Genomic DNA, 23956 nt, shown 5'->3' with positions numbered 1-23956 from the left:
CCGAAGCAGGAGCGTGGCCACTTGTGCTCCAAGCAGCGCGCAGGGCACTGAATCACATCGACCGACTTCACCGTCCACAGGACGGCGGCTCGCTGCTGCAGCGTATGCGCTTCCACCCGCGCTCACGAATGGGCGCGGCGCTGCTCGAGTATGAGCAATTGACACCAGACCCACCCCCTACGGCTCCTGCGCGCCCTGGTCTGCTGCCTCGGAGGTAGAGCGAGAGATCGTCGGCATTGCGGGAAAGCGGAGCACACCCCTCTGTCTGTGCAGCAGCTGGCCAGAGCCGTCATACACGAGGAGCTCCAGGACCATCTCCTCGTGTACACCGACGGCTCAGTGGCCCGCGACAACTGCTCCCTTGCAGCGGCGGCTACCATCCCCGTCCTGCGACTGCACAGCCAGCAACATGCAACCTTCCTGGGCTCCTCCATCACGGCGGAGTTGATGGGGATCCGGCTCGGGCTGGACCTGCTGCTCACCCTCGGCCCACCGCCGCCCCGGATTGCTCTGCTGTGCGACTCCCGCGCCGCTCTCAGCCGTCTGCAATCTAACGGCCGCGGTACCCCACTAGTGCGGGAAATTCGCTTGCGCATCGAGCGCATCGCGCAGAGAGGTTGTGCCGTGCGTGCACAGTGGGTGCCCGGTCACTGCGGGATCGCCGGCAACGAAGAAGCTGACGACCTCGCGACGGCTGCACACCAACTACCTGCCAGCGATCTGCCCCTTGCGCTGGAGGACGTGCGTGCGGCCATCCACTACCATCTCCGAAAGCAGCACCCCTGACCCACGAATCGCAGGAGGTGAGCGCATCGACAACATCACCGACTGTTGCGCACTCACACGGCCACAACGTGCAGTGATCCTCCGCGCGCATTGGCTGCGTGTCGCCCGGGGAACGACGGGTGCGTCACGGAATCGCGTCGAGTGATGTGTGTGACGGATGCGGTGCAGTAGAAACACTAGAACACCTGCTCCTTCACTGAATAATAATAATTGGTTTTTGGGGAAAGGAAATGGCACAGTATCTGTCTCATATATCTTTGGACACCTGAACCGCGCCGTAAGGGAAGGGATAAAGGAGGGAGTGAAAGAAAGGAAGAATAGGTGCCGTAGTGGAGGGCTCCGGAATAATTTCGACCACCTGGGGATCTTTAACGTGCGCTGACATCGCACAGCACACGGGCGCCTTAGCGTTTTTCCTCCATAAAAACGCAGCCGCCGCGGTCGGGTTCGAACCCGGGAACTCCGGATCAGTAGTGGAGCGCGCTAACCACTGAGCCACCGCGGCGGGGCACTCCTTCACTGTGCCGCGTTCGCCGATGCTCGTCGCGATATGCTCGCTGCCTATAGGGCGTAGGGCATACTACCGGACTCCATCAAGACGCTATTGTGGCCGTATGGCAGTGCGCGCACTCGTGAGCGAACTTTGGTGAGCCTCTGTGCATTCCTCGGACACACGCGCTTGACGTCCCGTCTGTTTTCCGTCAGGTAGTTACAAGCAGTGACCGAACGCTCCGCTAGTTCTTCCTTGAATGATTAATAACTGGACGCCCCACTCCAGTTGTAGCCAACGCAGTGCTGTGTGCGTTTGTTTTAATTGCTCAAAATTGAACTAATCACGCGCACAATCTGGACACATTTCTTATTGTGTAAATAGTTTGTACATATTACTTCTCCCCTATCCTCTCTTCCTGTCCCCTCACCTCTTTCATTTCATTTCTCCATTCTGCCTGCTATCCTTTATTTTCGCTGCCCCAGCTCAGGTGCTTCAGTACAATGGCAGGTGCCGGGGCTAGCAAAAACGTTTTCCTTCCTTTTTACTATTATTTCAATAAAACCACTACCACCACCACCGCACTGCGCGCTTCGCACATATTTCTCCGGAGCCAAAAAAAATTGATTTGTAACCAATTTCCAAAAATAATGAATGCGGATTAGTTCAGCACTTCAAGATTTACAATGCGAAAGCTGTCGGCGATCATTGTGTTCATTGGCGTTGACAACGTTCTAGACGGCGATTATTTTGTGGGAAAGAAGGGCGCATAACTGGCTGCCTGGCTCAGTTGACGCCCAAATCGCGCTTTTGAGAAACGTGGCCGTGGTGAGAGAGAGATGTGGGCTGCGTGAATTTGCGCTGTCAACGTTCTGGCTGACACGCAACAATGCAGCAGTAGGCCGCAGCGTTCATTTCGTGACCAACCTCTCGCGATCAACCTGTAACTGCCACCTGGCACGGTGCAGGATGGGCGCGCTGCCTATCCAGTTTACGGAACGCAATCAAAGCAGGTTTTAACGTGATAGCGTTAAGGGCCCCGTGTCGCAGAAAAACCGGTGTCGTCGGCGTCGGCGGCGTTGACCGTGAGCGAAAAATCTCGGAAGCAAATTCATAAATAAAAGTAACTTGCAAGATAAGATGGCCTTGGTAGGAATCAAACCAGGGTCTCCGGAGTGCAAGACGGAGACGCTACAACTCCGCCATGAGCGTCTTTTTGTCTTTATTGCCTGTTTTGACAGCTTACAACACATCACAAACATGTTCTGCGTTGCACTCTCAGACATCAAGAGCGGACATGCGTTTCACTTGCGTGAGAAAATCAAAGCGGTTTCAAGGAAAACAACTCTCCCATGAACTTCATCCCCGAAATGCAGCTCCTTGTACACTTCACGCAGCTTAAATATGTTTCATTTGAAGTAATCTCGGACAGACAGCGCATCTTCATCGCAGTGTCGTACAGCCATACTGCTTCGCCAAATGCTGTGCAGGACAAGAAGGAAAATTACATCGTATTTATAAAGATCCGGCTCAACCTCCAAGAATCGTATCCCATATGGCGTCACGGGCAAGTCTTTCTTTATTGTACGCTGCCGCACGCCCCAAAATAGCAGCGCATCCCAGAAATCAATAAAAACTTGTTCTGTTGACTACTTTGTGGAACAACAAGCAGTCAACACCCCATGGTGGAAACAATCCCTTCTCCTCCATCCATGTTTTAACCGCAACGTAACAGTTTGCAACTTGAAGAAAAACGTCTTCACACCCGCTGGCGCCACCATTTTCCTTACTCTTTTTAAAACATTTCCTCCTTGGCCTCCACTATTCAGAGATCGATATATTGGCTCCCGGAAGATAAGTCAAGCAACTCTGCTAGCAATTTCTTACGAGTGACATTTTAAAGGTATTCCAAACTGAGCCGAGCATTTAGAAACCGGAAAGCAAAGATCACTTCTTCCAAACCCTACTTACACTGTATCGCATCCCGTCTACAGTAAAAGTAACATAGTTTGGCAAAGCCGAAGAAAGCCTCACTTGAATAAAAGTCTGCAGGAAAGGGTCGCGTTGATCTGGAAGAAACAAATATTGACACCACCTGCCTCAGGTACAAGTGTGGCAAAGAAAGACCCCCTTTCTCAAACACAGAAATAAAGTATCACGTTGAAACCTCTCCCATGAGGACTGCCAAACAAAAACTGCGAAGAGACGATGAAATTTTTGAATGCTGTCGAGAGCAGAAAGGACCTGCAACAATAGCACACTTTTGAAACCAGGTCTACACTACATTCATTTGCGCGCGCGAAAATAAACAGTCCCTTTCCCGACCATTTCTGTGTACGCGTGGGCAGTTTTTGAATTTTCTCCTTCCAAAAGGCATCGCTATCTCTATACTTCTCAAGAGGAACACCTAGGTATTTGGAAGGTGCATGTGACCAATTTACACTTGCATGAAACAAATGCGCTGATGTTCAGTTCCCATGCCAAAGGACCGCACATTTGTCCAGATTAATAACGCTATTGGTTACATCACAAAACCTGCGAACAATCAACATAGCATGTTCTATGCTGCTGTGGTCGCTACAAAGAATTGCCACACCATCGGTATAAGCCAGTACTTTACTTTCAGAGGCTTCTAGTTCAAAACCACGAATACAGCTGTTGTTTATTACATTCCGGTAAAGTGGCTCTGGGTACAAAGCGAAAAGTAGCGGTGACAGTGGGCAGTCTTGCCGCACGGATGCTCTCACGGCAATTCTGTCTGTGAGCTCTCGGTTAACAACCAGATTCGTGCTATATTTTCTATAAGCCATTTTAATCCCTTTTAAAATAACTTCCCCAGCACAGGCATGTTCGAAGATTTAAAAAAAAATGTAATAATAATAATAATAATAATAATGTTTTATTTTGTCCAACTGTTTACAAAGCGTACATTCCCGCACCGCTTAAGCACTGTTGTGCTTGTCTGCGGTGCCGGCAGCCTGCGAAATACACATGTTTTCTCGGTACCTTTCTAGAACTAAATCACTGGCTTGACAATCTTATCAAAGTACAACAAAAAAACAAGAGCTCATGTTACCGTCGTCGCTATCTGGACAGCGGAAATTTTTGATTAAATCACAAGATCATTCACAGTTTTTGTACACAAGCGCGACATGTCATCATCGTTAGTCTGTGGACAGATTGAATTTTGTTAGTAACTAAAGAATTGGGCAAGCATACACAGATACTGCATCTTCTCTACGACACGGGGAAATTCCATTAAAAAAAAACAAAGTAAAAAGGCTAATATATATAATTACACATCTAGACACTTGAATAAAGAAAATGAAATAGTGAATGTGGAAATATACAACGTAACACATATACAGCATGTAATGTTAAGGTGCAAACCTTTTTATAGATTTTTAAGGAAAACATCCTTTAGTACTCGCTTTACCTTTTTTATCGATGTATGGCTGATCTCGACATCGGATAGTTTATTGAATAATGCAGGCACATAGTAAGCTCTGCACCGTTTGCCATAATTCGTATAAATTCTGGGGACGCTGAATCGTTCTATGTTTCTTAAGGTGAACTTGCTTTGAGGCTTCTCTGACTTCTCTGAACATATTGTCGTAATAGAACCTGGTATAGATAGTATATCTCTTGAATTCTTCAAATGGTAGTAGGTCTCCTGCTCTATACAGGTCTTTTTTCTCTTTACCCTCTAATAGCACAGCATACAAAACATTTTGAACACATTTATAAATTACGCTGGTAATTTTCTTTTTTAGTGTTTCTGAGCAAAACCCGTACAGTGTAATGCCATGCCGTAACTGTGCTTCCCCCAAGGACTGGTATACCATTCTTCTTATGGTGACAGTTGTGCAGCTTTTTATATGATACATCTGTGCTGCAACAGTTCGTAGCTTTTTACAAATAAAATTCACATGGTTACTCCACGACAAGGTAGGATCAAATTCAATGCCTAAGTACCGGACATTATTACTGTATTCAAGTGGGACACATAGACAGTTGTGGCATTTTTCAACGTGTAGAAATATTGGCTGTAGCACATCCAGTTTTTTGTGGGGATTGTGAAAACACATGAGCTTTGTTTTTGAGCTATTTGGAAAAATGTAATTATTCTTGTACCAGTTCATAAACTTATGAACATCCGATTGAAGAGCGAATGAGGCTTCTTCCAAACTGGAATGTGCCATTACCAGTGCGGTGTCGTCAGCAAATTGGTACAACTTGGAGTTTAAATTTAGGAATCCGAGGTCGTTCACGTATAAGTTGAATAATAACGGTCCTAGAGAAGAACCTTGAGGTACACCAACTTTAGTGACTATTAATTCACTGTATTCGGTATCAATTTTCACCGTCTGTTTACGGTTCGTGAAGTAATTTTGAAACCATGCGGCAAACGGCCCTCGGAAACCCAACTTTTTTAGCTTATCTTGTAAAATATTGCGATCGATTGTATCAAATGCTCTGCTCAGGTCAAGAAATAAGCTCAGCACAATTTCATTTTGGTCAATTTTTGAGTGCACAGGGTCGCTAAAATCTTCTAACAGCATAATCGTACTTCGACCGGTTCGAAAACCATACTGACTTGTTGTAAACACTGAGTTCGTCTCGCAAAATACAGTCATTATCTTCGCTATATATTTTTCCATTACGTATGCAAGGACAGGTAATATTGATATCGGTCTGTAATTGATGCAATCATTTTTTTTACCCTTCTTGTATAAAGGTCTGACAACTGAAATTTTAAGTTTTTCAGGAATTACTCCAGAGTTTAAGGCTCCATTTATGATTGTTAGAATAACGTTCTTCAGTTCTTTAAAGTTCCTCTGAATGTCCCTTGGTCTAATGCCATCTATTCCTGCTGGCTTATTAACCTGTATTGAATTTATTATGTTCCACAAGTCAGTTTCTGTTAATGGGGGTAAGTAGGCCGATTTCTGGAGCGAGTCTATCTCCTTTGTTTTTGGCCGTGCCTCCCGCACAGTATCTCTCAAGCTTTCAATTGATTTTACGAACTGGTCATTAAATCTGTCGGCAAGTTTCTTGACATCTGCATCTTCTCTAAAGTTTGCTTTAATGGTCTCGTCGATACCTTGCTTTGGTTTTTTACACAAAACCTGGTTCACTAGATTCCATGTGCCTTTTGTATTTCCTTTGCTGTTTGAAAATTTGTTTAGAAAGTATCGCTTTTTCGCCAACCTTAGCTTTGCTGTCACCTTATTTCTCATCCTTCTATACTCTTCTTTCAGCACCATGTCGTCTGGTTCTCGTTTGCACCGTTCCCATATGTGGTCCTTCTCCTTGCAGAGCTCTAATATTTCGCGGTCAATCCATGTGTTCTTTGGATTTCTTTGCTTTAAAACCTTTTGTTTAGTTGCTTTCAAATAGATGACCGACATCTCTTTAACGAACTTCTCATACATTTCCTCGTGATTCTGGCACATCATCGCATTCCAGTCAAATTCTTTAATTAGTTTATCCACAGTAACGGTGTTTATGTGCTTTAGAAGTTGCACGTCGATTTCGTTGCATAAGTCCTTCCCTTTTAAATAGGCTAGAGCTACAAAATAATGGTCAGCTACCTTTTGTCGAATCACCCCAGCAACTGATCGTCTGCTCGTTGATGCGACAATGTGGTCTATGCTTGTCTGTGTGAAGCAGCTCCCCTTCCATTCCTCTCTAGTGAAGTCCTCAATCATATTTTTTAATCCATATCCTGCAAGTAAATCTAGGTAGTCCAGGACGTTCTTGTTACCTTGCTTTGCCACATCATTATTGATGTCACCTATTATTAACGGATTATTACTGTTAACTTTCTTCAGCCACACATGCAATTCTTTCAAAAGTCATTTATATTGTTTCCAGGAGGCCTGTAAATGGCACTTATGACGTAGTTCTCTGTTTTCGTATTGAGCGATATCATGACAGCTTCGGCTGAAACTAAGCTGTACTCAATAATTTCCGATCTATGTTCAGATTTGCCGAACACCATTATGCCACCCCCTTTGCGTTCCTTTCTACAATAATTGTACTGGTTGTAGCCGTTCAAGTTGTAGAGGGAGCATTCAGCATATTGTAAGTTTGTTTCACATAAAACAATAATATCAGGAGAGACAGATGCCTGCGATAAATATGAGTGCAGTAGGTTCCAGTGTTTCTTTACACTTCTCGCGTTGATCTGAAGAACAGTAATGTCAACTTCATGTTTAGGATTTGCTTCTATTGTTTCTTGGACATATGCTTGCCATTCCGGAAAAGACAAAAAGGTCTGAGACATCTTAACGAATCTTGTCAAGGTCACTGTCGTGCTCCACTTGAATCACTGTAGCGCCAGGTGCTTTCCTGGCCAGAATTTTGCCATTTCTGGTCCACACGAACTGAAAACTGTTCGCTTTTGCAGCTGATTTGGTTTTCCAAAGAAGGTTTTTCATTCTTGGTGTCAGGTTTTCGTTGATATAAATATTATCTAATCTCAATGCCATCCTTTTCTCAATCCACTGGTCCCTTGTCTTCCTGCTAGTAAACCGAGCCATGATCGCCGGTGTCCATAATTGACTGTAAACGTTTGGCTAATACTTTCATAAAAATTTTATAATCGACGTTAGTAAGCGTTATCGGCCGATAACCAGTACCTTGCTTAAGCTTAGCAGGATTGTCTTTTCGGTATAAGTACTGTATGCGCACGAGAAAACGACGGTGGTAAAATTCTAAATTAAATTCTAAATACCAATTCTAAATGTCTCTTCATAAACGCGTTGTAAAATGAGAGCGGTTTCGCGTTTGAACTCCTTATAAAGTTCCACTGGTATGCCATCAGGACCTGGCGATTTCCCCAAGTGCAGCTCATCAATAGCATACTCCAATTCCGTTGTTGACAATTCGGGAGACAGGATGTCAGTGTCTTCACTGGTCAGTTGGAGTAATCGCTTAACTGCGACTTCTATAATTTACATGTTCATAATTACCGAAATACACCGCACTATAGCTTTCGACGGCACGTTTCTAAGACAACACCGCATTCACTAGAGGCGCTTTTGTCCAGCTTTGAAGCTTCGAATTCATGGCTGACTTGGAAATTCATACTGAATGGCCTGTACATCCGCCGATGTACAGAAGTCGCAGAATTACATAAGTCGCATTTGAGCGAGTGGCGAAGTAAGTTTCCGGTATATTTCTTCTGCGCTTGGCGCGCACGCATCGCCATCATATGGCAAACACTTTGTGTTTTTCAAACACTTTTGTGTTTGTCAAACACTTTTGTGTTTTCCCCCTCCTCGCAATTTACGGCGCTGCCCCGACAGATGGCGCACCACTCTCCCGCTTCTCCCCTTCGTCTCGTTTGAGGGCATTGGGGCGTGCGGGCACCGGTGAGAGGATGCCCCAATACCCTTGCGTTTAATAAATTTTCTCGCTCTCTCCCCTTCACACTTCCAGCGTGCGTCACTCGAACCCTCGTGTTTGGGAGACGCGGCCCCTCTTCCCGCTCACAGCGCGATTCCTAGTTGCAGCGTCCGATGCGGGGCGACTCCGACGTGATCGCTGCGCCGTAGCGCGTCTGGTGGGAAAGCGTCCCCTGCGATGTGCGCCGTGGTTCTGGAGAGGAGTCATTCTTCTGCGTGGTGCTCCCAACTGATATTCAGGATGATCGCTTCAGGGCGCCAGCACTGTGGCCGCGTCCGCCTTCATGGCGCGTCATTTTGTGACTCAAGAGCATGCCGAGCGAATGAGTGGGCGGTGCGAACAGGGTGCGATAACGCTGTCGCGTTACACTCTTGAAGGTGAACCTTAAGCGTCCTCCAACTTTTTTTTCTTTCGCGCCGCCGCGGTGGCTGAGTGGTTATGGCGCTCGGCTGCCGGCCTGAAAGACGCGGGTTCAATCCCGGCCGCGGCCGGTCGAATTTAGATGGAGGCGAAATTCTAGAGGCCCGTGTGCTGTGCGATGTCAGTGCACGTAAAAGAACCCCAGGTGGTCGAAATTTCCGGAGCACTTCACTACGGCGTCTCTCGTAGCCTGAGTCGCTTTGGGACGTTAAATCCCCCATAAACCATAAATATTTTTTTTTTGCTGTTCAATACTAACGCCACGTACATTAAAGCGAAACTAAGAGGTCCACTCATCCAGAGAGCCAGTTGCCCGCCTTTCCTTTCGTGCAAAGAACGACCTCAGCAACCTTGTGAGTGCCAATGAACCCAATGAACGCCAGCGGCTTACTTGTTTTTTTTTTGTTTTTGAGGAAAACAAATGGCACTGTCTCACATATCTCGGTGGACATCCGAACCGCGCCGTAAGGAAATGGATAAAGGAGGGAGGGAACGAAGAAATGAAGAAAGAGGAAAATGAAAATTTGATTTGAAGGAAAGGCTTGACGCGGTGCAGCGGCCCAACCCGTGTGGCTCGGTGCAACAGTGACGCATGCCATTAGATGCGCTAGTGACCAGGGATACTTACCCATGATGCACCGCTGACTAGCCTAGTGTAGCTTTCACTACAAAAGCATGTTCGGCAACCGTTGAATTATAACTGTAACAGCCGACTGATGCCAGCGTTTATCACTGATTGTATGTGCATCTTGGGTGTAAGAGGTCGGAAATTTGCTTTATGTTGACGTTGCCGAAATGTAAATGCGATGACCATTTGTATATTTAAAGAAAAAGCAAGACATGTGAACTCGCCACGTCACAATGCGGAAATCAGACACGTTATTCTTGCATACTAGTTTCTAAGGCCATTGATAGGGAAAGGGGGCGCTGTCGATTAATATTTTAGAATTTTGCATTAACGCTAGTGAATGCAAGCAGGGTGAACAAATGAACTGATTTCACTTACTTTTAACATGGTCATGATCGAGAGACACCCACCTATTCTGGCTGTCGCCTCATTGGCGTGAATTAATAATGATGTTTTCGCTGTGCTGCTGATTCGCTGAGAACAAGTGAGGCTCGTTTCACATGCAAGCGATTTTCTCATGCGACGCTGTGAATTCTGTCGGTCTGCGACTGGGGAGGGCCGTCGGTCTAGTCGCAGACGGCTTGCGATCGATTTCCGTCGAGTTGGTATTCAGTCGCAGCGTCGGTGCGTTCGCTCTGCGACTGACCAATGGGGAGCGTCGATACGGCATGCGACGGGGGGTCACGTGGGAGCTGTTGCCACGGTGGAAGCAAAACTGTTTTTTTTTATCAAAACATGCCAAATAATGTCTTGCATCTTAAAATACGCTGGTCATAAAATCATCAACACATTCCATGTGACGTTCCCGTCGGGCTTATTAATGCGTTGCCTATGCAAACCTACCCTGTACCTCCGACCATAATCGCTGTGTCGGTGTTGCACGTGAAAGCAGTCCCCGAAAATCGCACTGTGGCCTCACCGACTACACCGAATATTTTCGGTACAGTCGCAGCATGTGAAACAGGCCTTACGTGGCTGCAGAGCGACCACGTTTGAAGTTTGAAGTTTGAAAAGTATTTATTTGAAGTGTGTTTCATACACTTCAGGAAGGAGGCCAAAAGGCGTTGTACCTGACGAGGGCCTTCCTCCCTGGGGGTAAGCAAACTGCACTCGGCACATACACACACAAAATAAACAAATACAATAAATGTAGCGGTCGCCATTACACTTGCTGGCATGTTAAAAGAAAAACAAAGGAAAAACTGTACAACAATGTTAAGGTATCTTCGAAGTTGTTAAGATGCGTGCTGTTGGGTTACAGAAAATTATAAAAAGGAAAAAAATATATACAATCATGTTGACTGTTATCAATTTATAATATGTCACAGGATGTACCGGTTAGTCATGTAGTCAACAGTGCAATCACTTTTCTCTTGTATATTTTTTGAGTTCTGCGTTGATGGAGGAGGTCATGAAAATTTCTGTTTTCATTCAAAAAGGTAGTCATCTGATATCTAATCGTTTGGAATCCGTAATTTGTTCTTGATTTTGGTGCTGTTATTGTCATGTGTCGAAGGGGATATGGGTTTTGCGGTAGTTCTGGTGTTGCACAAAAATTAGTTTCAAGATGAAATCTGTTATATGTTTCAAGTGCTAGCCGAAGAGTTTTTAATTGAAAAATTGTCAGTAACCCCAAGCTGTTCCACCACGAGTTAGTGCTATCCAAGTAGCCTAGATAAGCAATTGCTCGTATGGCCTTTTTCTGTAATAAAAACAAAGCATTTAAATTAGTCTGTGTTGAGTCTCCCCATATCAGTAAACAATAGTGAAGATGTGAATGAATTAAACTGAAATAAAGTTGCTTTTTGAGCCATACTGGCAATAGAAGTTAAAATTTATTTAGAAGGCCCACTGATCGCAAAATTTTTTTTCTTACTTGATTAATATGGTCAGTCCACAACAGGTGTTCATTAAATATAACTCCAAGGAATTTTATTGACTGTACTCGTTGTAAAACATTCGAATTGTATAACATGATTGGCTCATTATCTATGACTTTATTTTTAGCTCTGAATATTACATACTTCGTCTTCGTGATGTTTAGTTCTAACCTGTTGGCCCTCAACCATAATGTAAGGTTTTCTAGCCAGACATTAGCTCTACATTCTATTGCTTGTAAACTCGCGTCATGAAAGGAAATATTTGTGTCGTCAGCGTATAAAACTGTTTCGGAGGAAGGAAGAGTATTAACAATGTCATTTATGTGAACTAGGAATAGAATAGGACCCAGTATTGAGCCCTGTGGCACACCAGTGCGTATAAGGCCGTGGCTTTAAGGTATGTCGTTAATCATTGTGAATTGTACTCTGGATGATAAGTTGCTCTGAATAAGAATAAGTGCGGAACCTCGTATCCCATAAAATTGTAATTTGCGCAGTAAAATTTTGTGACAGACCGAGTCGAAGACTTTTCTAAAGTCTAAGAATAGTCCAAGTGTAAAGATTCTGTTTTCTATATTGTTAATTATTTTATCCTTTATGTGAAGTAAAGCTTTTTCCGTAGATTTCCCTTTCTGAAAGCCATATTGTTCTTTCGCAATAGCTCCGGTCTTAATGAAGTACGAAGTAAGGCGGGTATTGATGACTTGTTCAGCAATTTTTGAGAAGACCGGTAAAACGGATATTGGGCGATAATTGTTAGGATCATTATAGCTTCCTGTCTTATGTACCACACAAACTCTTGCTATCTTTAATTTATCTGGAAACCTGCCTTCTTTGAGCATTTGGTTGCATATATGGGACAACAAAGGTGCGATAATATCAGATACGGCTTTCACTACCTCACCCTTGATGTTATCAGCTCCAACGGAGCAGTTATTTTTTTTTTTTTTTTGAGACGTATTATATACGAAGAGATTTCGGCTGTAGTTGTTGGGGAAAGAAATATCGAAGGCTTTGGTATGCCTTTAAGATATGACATTGGATCAGTGCATGTTGTTTGCGCAGACTGATTTTCACCAACCGTCAGGAAGTGTTCGTTAAACATGTCTGATAAGGGACGACCTCTGAGTGGAACGCCATCTACCACAATCTGTACTGGAGTTGGCTCGGTTCGTTTTGGTACTAAATTGTTGTATGACCTCCATATCTGATTAGGGGCAAGTTTATTAGCGAACGCTTTTGCGTAATATTCCTGTTTTGCGGTTTTTAGATCAGTGTTGAGCTTATTCCTTACAGCTTTATACAAGTTTAGTATATTGATGTCCTTGTGCTTCAAAAAATCAGCAAAGAGATTGTGTTTTTGCCTTATTCTTTTGTACAGCTCTTTCGCAACCAACGGTTTCTTAGACTTTTTGTACCTAGAGCGCCGGACTAGAGGAAAGGCTTCATAATAGGCATCTTGAATTTTTTTTTCAAAGACATCGTAACAGCGACTAGGATCTTCTTCATTAAAAACGAGTGACCAGTCCACCTCTGAAATCATGCGTCGAAAGCAATTTATAGTTTCGTCATTAACTTTCCGATAGAAAGTGTTAGCTGCGCTATTAGAAAAAGTTTTCCTCGAATGGGGCAAAAAGACAAAAAATGGAAGATGGTCGCTAACATCGCAGGCCATCACACCCGACTGTACATCATTTGGTAAGAAATCAGTGAAACATAAATCGAGAGCAATTCTGGTACTTGTGGTAATTCTTGTTGGCAGGTTTATAACATTTGCACAGCTGTAGGAAGACATCATACCAATCAAACTCTTAGAAACTGTATTCTCAGTCAATATATCTATGTTAAAATCACCCAGCACGACAACAGATTGGCAATGTCCTGTAAACGAGTGAAGTACACTGTCAAGGTAGGAAAAAAAGCGTTCAACTTTACCAGACGGGGGTCTATAAACAAGAATTATAATAACACCACAAGATTCGGCAACAAGTACCTCAAAATCACAATCAACAACGGAAAACGACTCTAGGGAGGCGTGTGATACGCCATCACGAAAATACAGAGACACCACCCCCTTTTTTGTTGTCTCTGAACAAAGACACATGAGAATAGTCTTCAAATTGAGCAACGTCAGAGGAATCAGTGAACCAGGTTTCTGTAAATGCTAGAACATCAAATTTATGGTGAAGTAAGTTCAGATAAGCGCCAACGGCATCTCCTTTGTTTCGAAGACTTTGTGAGTTTAAACAAAACATAGAAAGAGGCTTCTTTGAATGAGAAGGTAATCCCATTACTGTATCGTTAAATTCATGTATCGCGTAGTAACTGCGGTTTTGTGAAGATGCTTCGTAATCCATACTGCTAGAAAAGATAAAGAAAAACAGAAAAAAAAACTAAGTTGATGGACGGTCACGCCTCCGAATCATTACTTTCAGCCTGCTTAGTTTCCTTGATATTACACAGATCTGACTCACACGAAATCCGCAGAATTGGTTCACCTGGGCCCTTGCGGACCATCACCTTTCCATTCTTTTGCCACGTGAAGCAGTAACCCATCTGCTGTGCCCTTGTGCGTGCCAGCCACAAAAGATGCTTGTTTCGACTGGTAAGGTTATCGTAGAAGCGGACTTCTGATTCACTGTCAACCAGTTGCTTATTCTTGCTCTTCCAGTTCTCTTTTGTTTTTCGAGAAACGAACCGCACATATTGCCGCAAACCTTTGTAGTGTTGGCTCATTCTTCAAAGCTGCCGCCACGCTGCGTTATCTCTGTGTGGATGCAAGAATCGCCCAGATTTATCTATTTATATATTACAGATACGGGGGGGGGGGGACACAATAACTTCTGCTCGTTTGGCCGAAAGTACTTCGATTAATCCCATTCAGGCGGAGCCGATTCTACCTCGTTCCAGAATGTTCTAGTTACTTTGCACGCTTTATCTCGGAAGTTCGCTATCAGCTTTAAATTGAGTACGGCCGGGACCCGCGGGAATTTTGTTCGACGACCGCCAAGAACGCGTGTTGCTACGCGCCGCCAAGTGATTCAGTCCATTGTGGGTGCAAGTCAGCCCCAATATAGAGCTTTTAACTCTTTTAATAACTCTGGCAGCTCCATGGTTGTTTTCGAGTTTCTTTGAAAATCGCCATCGCGGATATCGGTGAAGTCCAAATGCCAGCCGAATTCTCGAATTTCATTCGCTCAGTGCTCATTTAATAGAAAAATAATCTGCTTCGTAATAATAAAATGGGGCTAATCTACTCTAGCTACACGTACATTACGTACCGCACATATCGTTTATGATTCGCTTCAGAATCATCTCCTATAATGGTGGTTTGTGGGGGTTTAACGTCCAGAAGTGAATAAAACTAGTTAAGCACTCCGGAAATTTCGGCCACCCGGGGCTCTTTAAGGGGTTGGCACATCAAATTTTCAGGCCATAGTAAGCTTTTATGGGCTTCTTCTGTACGTAACGTCCCCCAGGGCGAAGTATTGGACGCAACAAGAGCTTAAAATATATTGTAATTGAACTCCAAAGAGTCCCTAAGTGCTCTTACTCACGATGGTGGCCCATGGCTATCGATATAGGTGGTGCGTAGAGCCCTGGGAACGATCTCAGTGAATAGCAGTGCCATCACAGCACAGTAACGTGATATACTATGAACGGCGACGCACGACATCGGCGAGGCGTTGCTTCGGCGACTCAGTGGTCGTTCAAGGTAGATGTACACTGGTAGCGAAGGCTCCATAGACGCCCATTGGTCCAAAAAATGGCGGCTCGTGGGCACTCCAGCGCCCCCTGGATTTTGGAAGCAAACTACGCAAACGTGACGTAGAATGACGTCACGCATACGTATGCTTTTGGCGCGAATTATAAAGCGGTCTTTCTGTAGAATCCGCGTTTTCGAGCCCGTACCTCTCGAAGGATGCTGCCTTTCAGCGCGCCCCAACCTTTGCCAGTCAAATGTGCTCGAGTTCCTGCTAGTTATGGCCTTGTTAATGTGCAATTGGGAACGCAATGAAAGTGACTGGTAAAGGAGGGGCAGCATAGAAAGGCAGCAACACTTCCAGACACTGGCGAAGCATGCATGTTTCGTAGTGCAAATACTGGTGCTAGTACTTTTGAGAGCTTTTGAGTACAGCAAGGTATGATGCAAGGTATGATGCACAAAGCACTGGCTCAAGTGCACAGTTCGCAATAGAGTGTACGGCAAGTATGGTTTTCATAGTTTCATATTCATTGTTTATTGCAGCAACCAAACAAATACAGTCACAAAGCACACCCTTGGCACACAAACAAAAAATACATGTCACAGGCAGCACATGCAGTATTGTTTAAGTTGGCTAATCATCTCAATAGTCACAGTGCAGATAGGAAAAAGCCCTGAAGTGCCACGAACGTTGTCAGTTAGGAAATTGAAAAGTATAGAAAACAATGCTACGACAGCTTCAATTGAAGCAAACATAACATGACATAAGTGGGCGCATCAACACAGACCATAGAGCACACTGGGATTATTCTTCACATTTAATTTCTTCAGCTGAAAGAATATAGCAGGTGCGTTTACATCTGCAAGGCAATGTTAAAGCCAGCTTTAGCACCCTCAAACATGCTCAACGTAGGAGCAAATACCATACATTGAGCCGGCGTACCATCTCCAGAGTACTTCTAGTCGTTAGCCGGATCAATTTGAAGTAATTTTACGTCAACAAAAGTACACATGAAGTACAGCGTACAGTGAAGTGCAAGGACATTCGCGGGGCAGTAAAGCATGTAATCAGTGTATTGTACGCTACAATATAGCCAGATAAAAGTCCAGCGCTGTTCTGTTCATTGCGCTGACAAAGATCCTACTAAAAACTCTGAGATGCAACTAGCCTGCTAAAAGGTGGCCTGGTAGCCAGTGGTGCCGAGTGGTAGTTATGATGACAATGGTTGATTTCATTATACCTGCCAGCACGGAACTGCAGGGGGGGCGAGCAGGTGGAAAAATTAATCCCAGCGCCACGGAAACTAGGTTAATCCATTGCCTAGAAAGTCTCCTTTCAGAGGCATTCGCTTTATCGGTATGGCGTTTTATCTGACAATATTGCACAAGTACATAGGTGACACTTGAACAGGCTGTACATGGCATAAAAGTACCCTAAAAGAGTGACACAGTGAAATGAACGATGAAAGATGCTACATTGTTAAACCATTGCCCCTGTGAGCAACCACGTCACATCCCAGCAAATCAAAATACACAAGTAAAAAAATAAAAGAATAAAACCAGGCTGTGAACCAGAAAAAAACCCTTTGCAACCGTTAAACCAGACTAAGCTGATTTGTTGCACAGGCTGCATAATAGCCTGCAACTTCACAAAATATTCAGCCAACAGCTCGGGAATTGCATCCTTTTCATTTGCTTAGCCTCAGTGCTTGCTTCGTGGCTTTCCGTTTAGTAGTTTGACTGTGCAGTTCAAGATTTTTTCTGCGTGCAAGCCAATGCAGCCTCACCCTGACGAACAGGGAAAACAAACCATCATAAACGTCATCACCACACACAGTCCGCGATTTTTCTACCTTGGCATGAAGCAACATGCACAGATCATGCCCTACTTGTTCTTTTCCCACAATATTGGAACTAGATGCGACAAAAACCTGCTCGCAAGCATTGATGAAAGCTACAAACGAGGGTGTAGGAACTGACAGGCTCCCAAAGTCACCTTCTCCAGGATTTTTGACACTTAAGTACAAGAGAACTTGGCTCTGATCGGCAAAGGCGGCATTTTCTAGCCTCACATCGCACGTATCCCCTGTAACACGTATCCCTCACACGTATCCCTCACATCCCCTGTAACACACCTGTGATCAATCATAAACTTGTAGGCAAGCCAGCCAGCAAAATAGACAATGTTGTTCTCTAGTATTGGAGACTGATAATCATATGGCAAAACTTCTACTGCAACTGGCAAAGATATGGCAGCTGTACAGAGAGAAGGAGTAGACTTAGATAAACAAACTGGGAGAGTGGCTAGAAGGCTAGACATGTCTTCAGCACAGTTGCTGCTTTCCGACAGTTTGAAAAGGTTGCTAACTAAAAGATGCCTAAATGCTGCTTGAAACTGCCGGCAAGACGAGTTGCTGTTCGATCCAGATTTCGACCTAACAATAGCAAAGGTGTTTTCAAGTGCATCCTGGTTCAGGTGCCTGGTAAGGAGGTATGTCAAACCATAGCGAGAGGCCAGGTGGTTCCATAACAGAAGCACAGCCCTCATAGTTTGGCAGAAGCCACGGATGCAAAGAGGCTGCCGCGCACAGCCTAGAACTTCGATGTTTTCGAAAACTGCAATACACTCTTCCAAAAACTCTTCATGCACAGATCCTGCACAAATTGCAGATGCATACGGAGACTTTCCCCGCTTCCGTGAAGTATTTAGACTGTCAAAGAGTCTATCGATCCTCTCAACAAATCTGGCTGTGTGGATAGCCTCTGATGGCAACTGTTGGAATGTTACCAATGTGCACAATGCAGCAGCGCAATGATTGCTGAATACCTGTGCTGCGAGTTTCACAGACATCTTCGAAGCAAAAGTTAAATTAAAGTGCCGGGCACTCAACTTTGGGATGGACCGAATTTGCATTTCTCGATCCTTCTCATAAGCCTGTCGTATGTACGAGCTTTTAATTGTGTCACTGCCTACCCTGAAGTCATACTTGAAGAGCATATTGCGGAAGCACTTGAGCAAATGCGGTGGATCAAAAATAAAGAAAAGCGGTTCACCATTCACACTTAAGTACGGCTTTTCAGGGGAGACAAGTTTCGAAAAAAACAGAGAAACATTTTGGTTCCCCTGATCACAAACCACAGCCACAGGCTGCAATCCAGCTCCAACCAACATTTTGTGGCATTTGAAGAGGAGGTCATACAGAACAGTTGCAGGCGCTGCCTTATCTGCAAAGAAGTAGCCAAGAGGCTGCTTCCACGGCGTACATATTCCTTTGGCCATGAACACAAGCGCCTTGTTTGCAAGATTTGGACCTTGTGCTGCACTGTACTCTTCAAGGCCTTCAAATCTGTCCGGCACTGGATTGTACGACAGCTCTTTTGAAACATGCATTTCATCAAAAATTATGGTGCAAGCCCTGTCTTGCCGTGGATAAGACGCTGCCCGTTTCTCGATCAAATAAAAAACTTCAGGATAAAATCCAACACTCAATGGTACGCGTGCAAGCCACAGCTGCAGTGACCTAACAGATGGAAGTTTCAGGAGTTTCCTGCAATATCTGTAACCTTTTGGGCTGTGGAAGTATAAACCTAAGGCAAAGGTTTTGTTTTGGCTGCACCATCGACGGCCAAACCTGCTGACATTGTGCATCTTTAACTGAGCTTCAACAAAAGCAGCAACAGCTGGTGTTAAATGCTCACGCAGACTATCTACCAATTCGGCAGTGGTCTTTATGCGACGGCGCTGAAGCAGCAGTCCTTGCAGCCTCTTGTTGCGGTTACGCAGCTGCCTGAGCTTGGCTCGAAGTTTCTGCAGTGGCCTCCTTTCATTGATGGGGCTGGTGAAAGATCCTGCAGCGTACAGAGTCGACGGAAGAGCAATAAGTTGCTACGTCGGGTTTAGTCATAGCTGCATGTAGTCCTGTAGCACCAAAAAGTGCGCAATATTGCGAAAGCGTTGTAAAATTGCTAACCTTCATAAGAAAGAGGCGAACTGCTGAACGGAGCTCCTGGTGACAGATCAGCACTCGCTGACAGTGTTGCGGCCACCCCTGCCGTGCCAGGTTCCAGAGGTGAAGCGCTTGCTTCAGTGCTTGGTCCTGCATATGTGTGGTCAGCTGCGCCCACAGAATATAAAGAACAAAATATAGTGACAGCACAGTTCTGACAGGGAAGCCAGCAACCCAACAATGCACAAATAATATCTAAGCGCCACAGGCGGAATTAACTCTTACACTGAACCATTATGAAGCCACTGGCGTGGGAACAAGCTTGGTTCAGCGTAGAACCAGTAGGGCTGGCACCATCTGCATCTGCACAGCGCACAGACAAGGAATTGTAGCATATTTCTGAGCCATACCTCCTCAGGCTGTTCGAGCAGATACGAAATAACAATCACCTTCTTGGAAGAGCAGCAGCGACTGGGACGACCGACTCTGGACCTACCCCTTGGAAACAGGTTCACCGGAGACAGCAGCTATCATAGGAAGCAGTCCAATGAGCTTTCAGTCGTCACCATTTTCAAAAGATTTATGTCAGTTATGCATACAACCCTGCTCACCTGGTTCTCCAGACCGGCGCACTGATGCCGAAGTTTCGCTCAGAGATTGTGAACAGTCCATGTCGCTGCTGCATTCGCTTGAGGTGTCTGAAATTGCAACATTATTGCGGAGAGAAAAGAGAATTCAGTACCTTTATAGTAAATAATTTCCAAAGAACTATAGCTTCCACAGCATGCGGTTCACATTGTCATCACTCTAGAAAGAAAAATGCTTATCCAATGAAATAAAATTCTGTTTACCACCCTTAATCGTTAGGCACATTAGTTTGATGTCATCAGCAGCTGTGGAGCACCAGAAAATCATTTGCAATTTTTATATGCTATGTTTTACTTTGAAGAGTGCGAAATTCGCCTATCACACAAACAACGATAGCTCGCAAATCAAGTAATGTGCCCCATATTGTTTACAGATTTATGCAGGTCAGCCTATGGCCTACGCAATGAGATGCAACAAGAATGAATTCGTAAGCAATTATCGCAAAAAATAAAAACCTGTACAAACATTGGCTTTCGCTAGCATGAATATTGAGGTAAAAGGCAACAACACAAACAATTATTAGTGCATTTCTATAATCGTTCAGTGCATGCTTTGATACATAACACATGAGCACACAATATCTCGAGAAGCTTTTCACCAAGCGTACCTTGCCCAAGTCGGCATAAGATTGCATCCTGATGAGACTGAAGATGAAAAAAGAAGCTCTGCATACAAGAAAGCAAAGTTCTGGAGTACTAAAATTCATCAAACATTTAGGAAGGCTCACCCTTTTTTCCCCCTCACTTCTTTTGAGCTATCAAAGGAAGGACGAGAATGCCCTCTGGACACGACAGGGACCGTTCATGAGACAAGGTTTCACGGTGAATATGAAAGATTCAACTCCCACTTGCTGCAAAACATGTAGAGTCGCCTGGTTTCCGTTGCTGAAGTGGCTAGCGGCATCAAACAGCCTGAACCGGAAGACTGACAGACTCACGTTAAGATCCTTTGGAGCCCTTGGCCATACCAGACTACCGAATATCCCACTTCCATTATCCTTTTTTTTTACCGGAAATATCAGGCAAGAGTATTCACACCGTCAGTGTACTTTTTCCGCACCCGTGCCTAGAAATTCGCTTGAGCACCCTTCGCCTACTAAGCTTGCGCCATTAGCTTACCACAAGCACAAACCTAATTCTATGCTATGTTGGACATTTGTCACGAACCTCACATACAGTGTACAGTGCATACAAGAGACGTAAAACGAATATTTTATATATATATATATATATATATATATATATATATATATATATATATATATATATATATATATATATATATATATATATATATATATATATATATATATACATATATATACGATATGTATATAATTATATGTGTTCACGTGAAAGCGATACTTCCATTTTCGTTTTCGCTTAGCAGGGTGCAGGTAAAAATTTACTGTAATTTTTAAATCCACAAGACAGATACATAATTCGTTTTGCAAAAGACGCTAGACTTTACGGTTACGACAAAAAGGAAAAATTTCATTTTTTCACAAAACCTGACATTTCAAGAGCGGCGAATGCCTTAAAAGTTTGATAACAAAAATTACCGGCAATGCTTGCTCGAGTAGGCAAAGCATCGTGTCGCAGCCTTCCTGACGGCAGATACACAGATGGTTCGAAGTGCCTCGAGCTAATCCTGAGTTCTCGTAGCTGCGACGGCGCCTTCTTCTCCAGGCTGACGTTGCGGCAGAACTGCGCCCACGCTCGGCACCTGGACGTGATGCAACATGCACGTTAGATACAACTGCGCCAAAAGGAATACGCATACTCGAAACGCCAATGCGTCATTATTCCTGTCACTGCTAACTGCAGTAAATTATACTTGCATTACATCTGAACTATGCTCGCGCCAAGCTCTCTGCGCCCCAGATTGCGGTAATGCTCATTCTCTCCACGCGGCTAGCTGCTTTTCTAAGCTCAACGAGTGACGAGAGTGAAGTGCGTTTAAAATTACCCTGACAGTCATGTATATGTAGGACAGCAATACCAAGGCAGGCAATAACTCCAAGTCCGAGGTCTTCAAGGCAATAGTTTATTATCTTGACCAAGGCTTCCTTAGTGAGACGCAAGACACTATGGGTCTCCCGAGTGAGAATTCCATTGTAAAACTTCAAACTTTCCCAGAGGTCAAGCAACTGCATGATGGTTTGAAGTAATTCAACTTGTGGACACAGCTTTTCCGCAAGGGGAGTCTGCAGGTCATCACGATGCCGGAGTCCTTTACTGGGAGACTTCACATTAACAATCCTCCACCAGTTTTCGACAACCTTTAAAAATTCCGCTCTTCCAGCTGCATGCTGCAGTGCATAGCGTTTTCCGCATGTTTCTAGAGCAGCTATCGTTTATAACTTGATCACTTTCAGTGGAAGCTTCACATTTTGCCTTTCCATATTAGATGGATTGAGGGCCTTTACTGACAGTGTTGGAGCAGCCTTGATAAGGTGGTCTTCTTTTTTTAGGTGATGATCACGGAGGGAATTGAACGAAGCAGTGATAATTTTTGGGTTGGAGGTCAAATTCATAAGGGAACGAAAAAGCATGCATATTCCATGGTTCTTTTGGTTGATCCAATTGTTCGGAAAACACTTTAACAAGTGAACAGGGTCAATGACGAAAAAAAGAGAACGAGTGGGATCTGATGGATGAAGATAGGAGCTGCTGACTTTTGATGACAATCCAAAGAGAGACGTTGTTTTGCGATTGATAGAGTTGTTATCTGAGATGACTGCAATGATGCGAAGCGCAACCTTTTGAAGCTCTTTTATGATGCTGCGGAGCACAGTGTTCAGCTGTTCAGCATTGATTTCTACTGGCAAAATGTGAACAATACTTTTGGTGATGACAGGAGGCTTTGAATCATAAAGACATGAGCTGTCTTTGCTGCATTTGAAGTGTTGTTGGCAGTGCTGACAATCGTGCCACCCTTATAATCAAAATACGCCTGTAGATTGATCTCATTCACCATGAGAACCACTGACTTCTCATGATCTTTCATTGCACTCGCGATGTTCGCATAAAGCAGTAAAGAAGCATCCTGCTGCTCAGCTGCTGGATTTATAACATATGCATTGCATACACGCCTGATCATGGACTCATGCGGCAATGTGAGACCTCCGTAGTTACGCAAGTACCTATAAGCATGAGGAGAGATGGTAAACAGAAGGCTGGAAAATACCAACAGCTCTGAAGAGTAGCGGGGTGACTTGCTTAAAAGGAGAAAGACTTATCCTTTAAAAATGTCAAAGCATCTTGCCGATCTTCGTCCTGCATTTCTTGATTTATTGCGTCTTCAAGAAGAGATAGCACGAGCTTCAATATGCCACCTGTCTTGTCTTCAGGTTTGCGCAAGGCAGGAAGGAGCCTTATCAGAGGTCTCAATGGCATCCAACAGGCCTGTCAAGCACCGAATATCATTCACAGTTTTTTAAATGAACATCATGAAAATACAGCTTTAGAGAGAGGTCCTCGGTTCCTTTAACTGACTTTTTGAATGCTGGGGCACCATCGACAGTCAGGTTGAGGAAGATTATTAAATCATGCTGGGAAACCACTGTCCACAATTTGGAGACCTTGATACATGGTATGCTTTTCAACAGCGCCTGAAAGTTGTCCATTTTGTTTTTGTCCTCTTCCGCCTGGTGTGCTTCAATAGACAAGTTGATGGCATCTTGTAACGCAGCTGCCTCTCGGTGCTTCCTTTTTTCATCTGGGCCCTCTCGAGACGTGCTTGCATTTGAGGCAAAAAGATATGCCGGGCAGGATAGAAGTATGCTTGGAACAGCATCAGGTCGTAACCGTACGAGTTTCAGCGCCACTTAAATTACTTTTCCGGTCTTTGTATCCGTGTAGCTTGTTCTATTTACCGTGTCGGAGGGTTTAAAGTGGCGCTCGCAGACCTGGGATAAGAAAAAATAAAGACAGTAAAAGCTTTAGAACCTGAAGCTCTAGAGTCAGACAGGTGCATTACAGTACGAGAAAAATTTCTATACATCTCGTGTGAACTGTATGCCAGCAATACTATTTC

The sequence above is a fragment of the Amblyomma americanum genome, chromosome 10, assembly GCF_052857255.1.
Source record: "Amblyomma americanum isolate KBUSLIRL-KWMA chromosome 10, ASM5285725v1, whole genome shotgun sequence".
In the NCBI taxonomy this organism is placed as follows: Eukaryota; Metazoa; Arthropoda; class Arachnida; order Ixodida; family Ixodidae; genus Amblyomma; species Amblyomma americanum.
The sequence above is the reverse complement of the archived record's forward strand: the minus strand, read 5'-3'. Positions refer to the sequence as shown.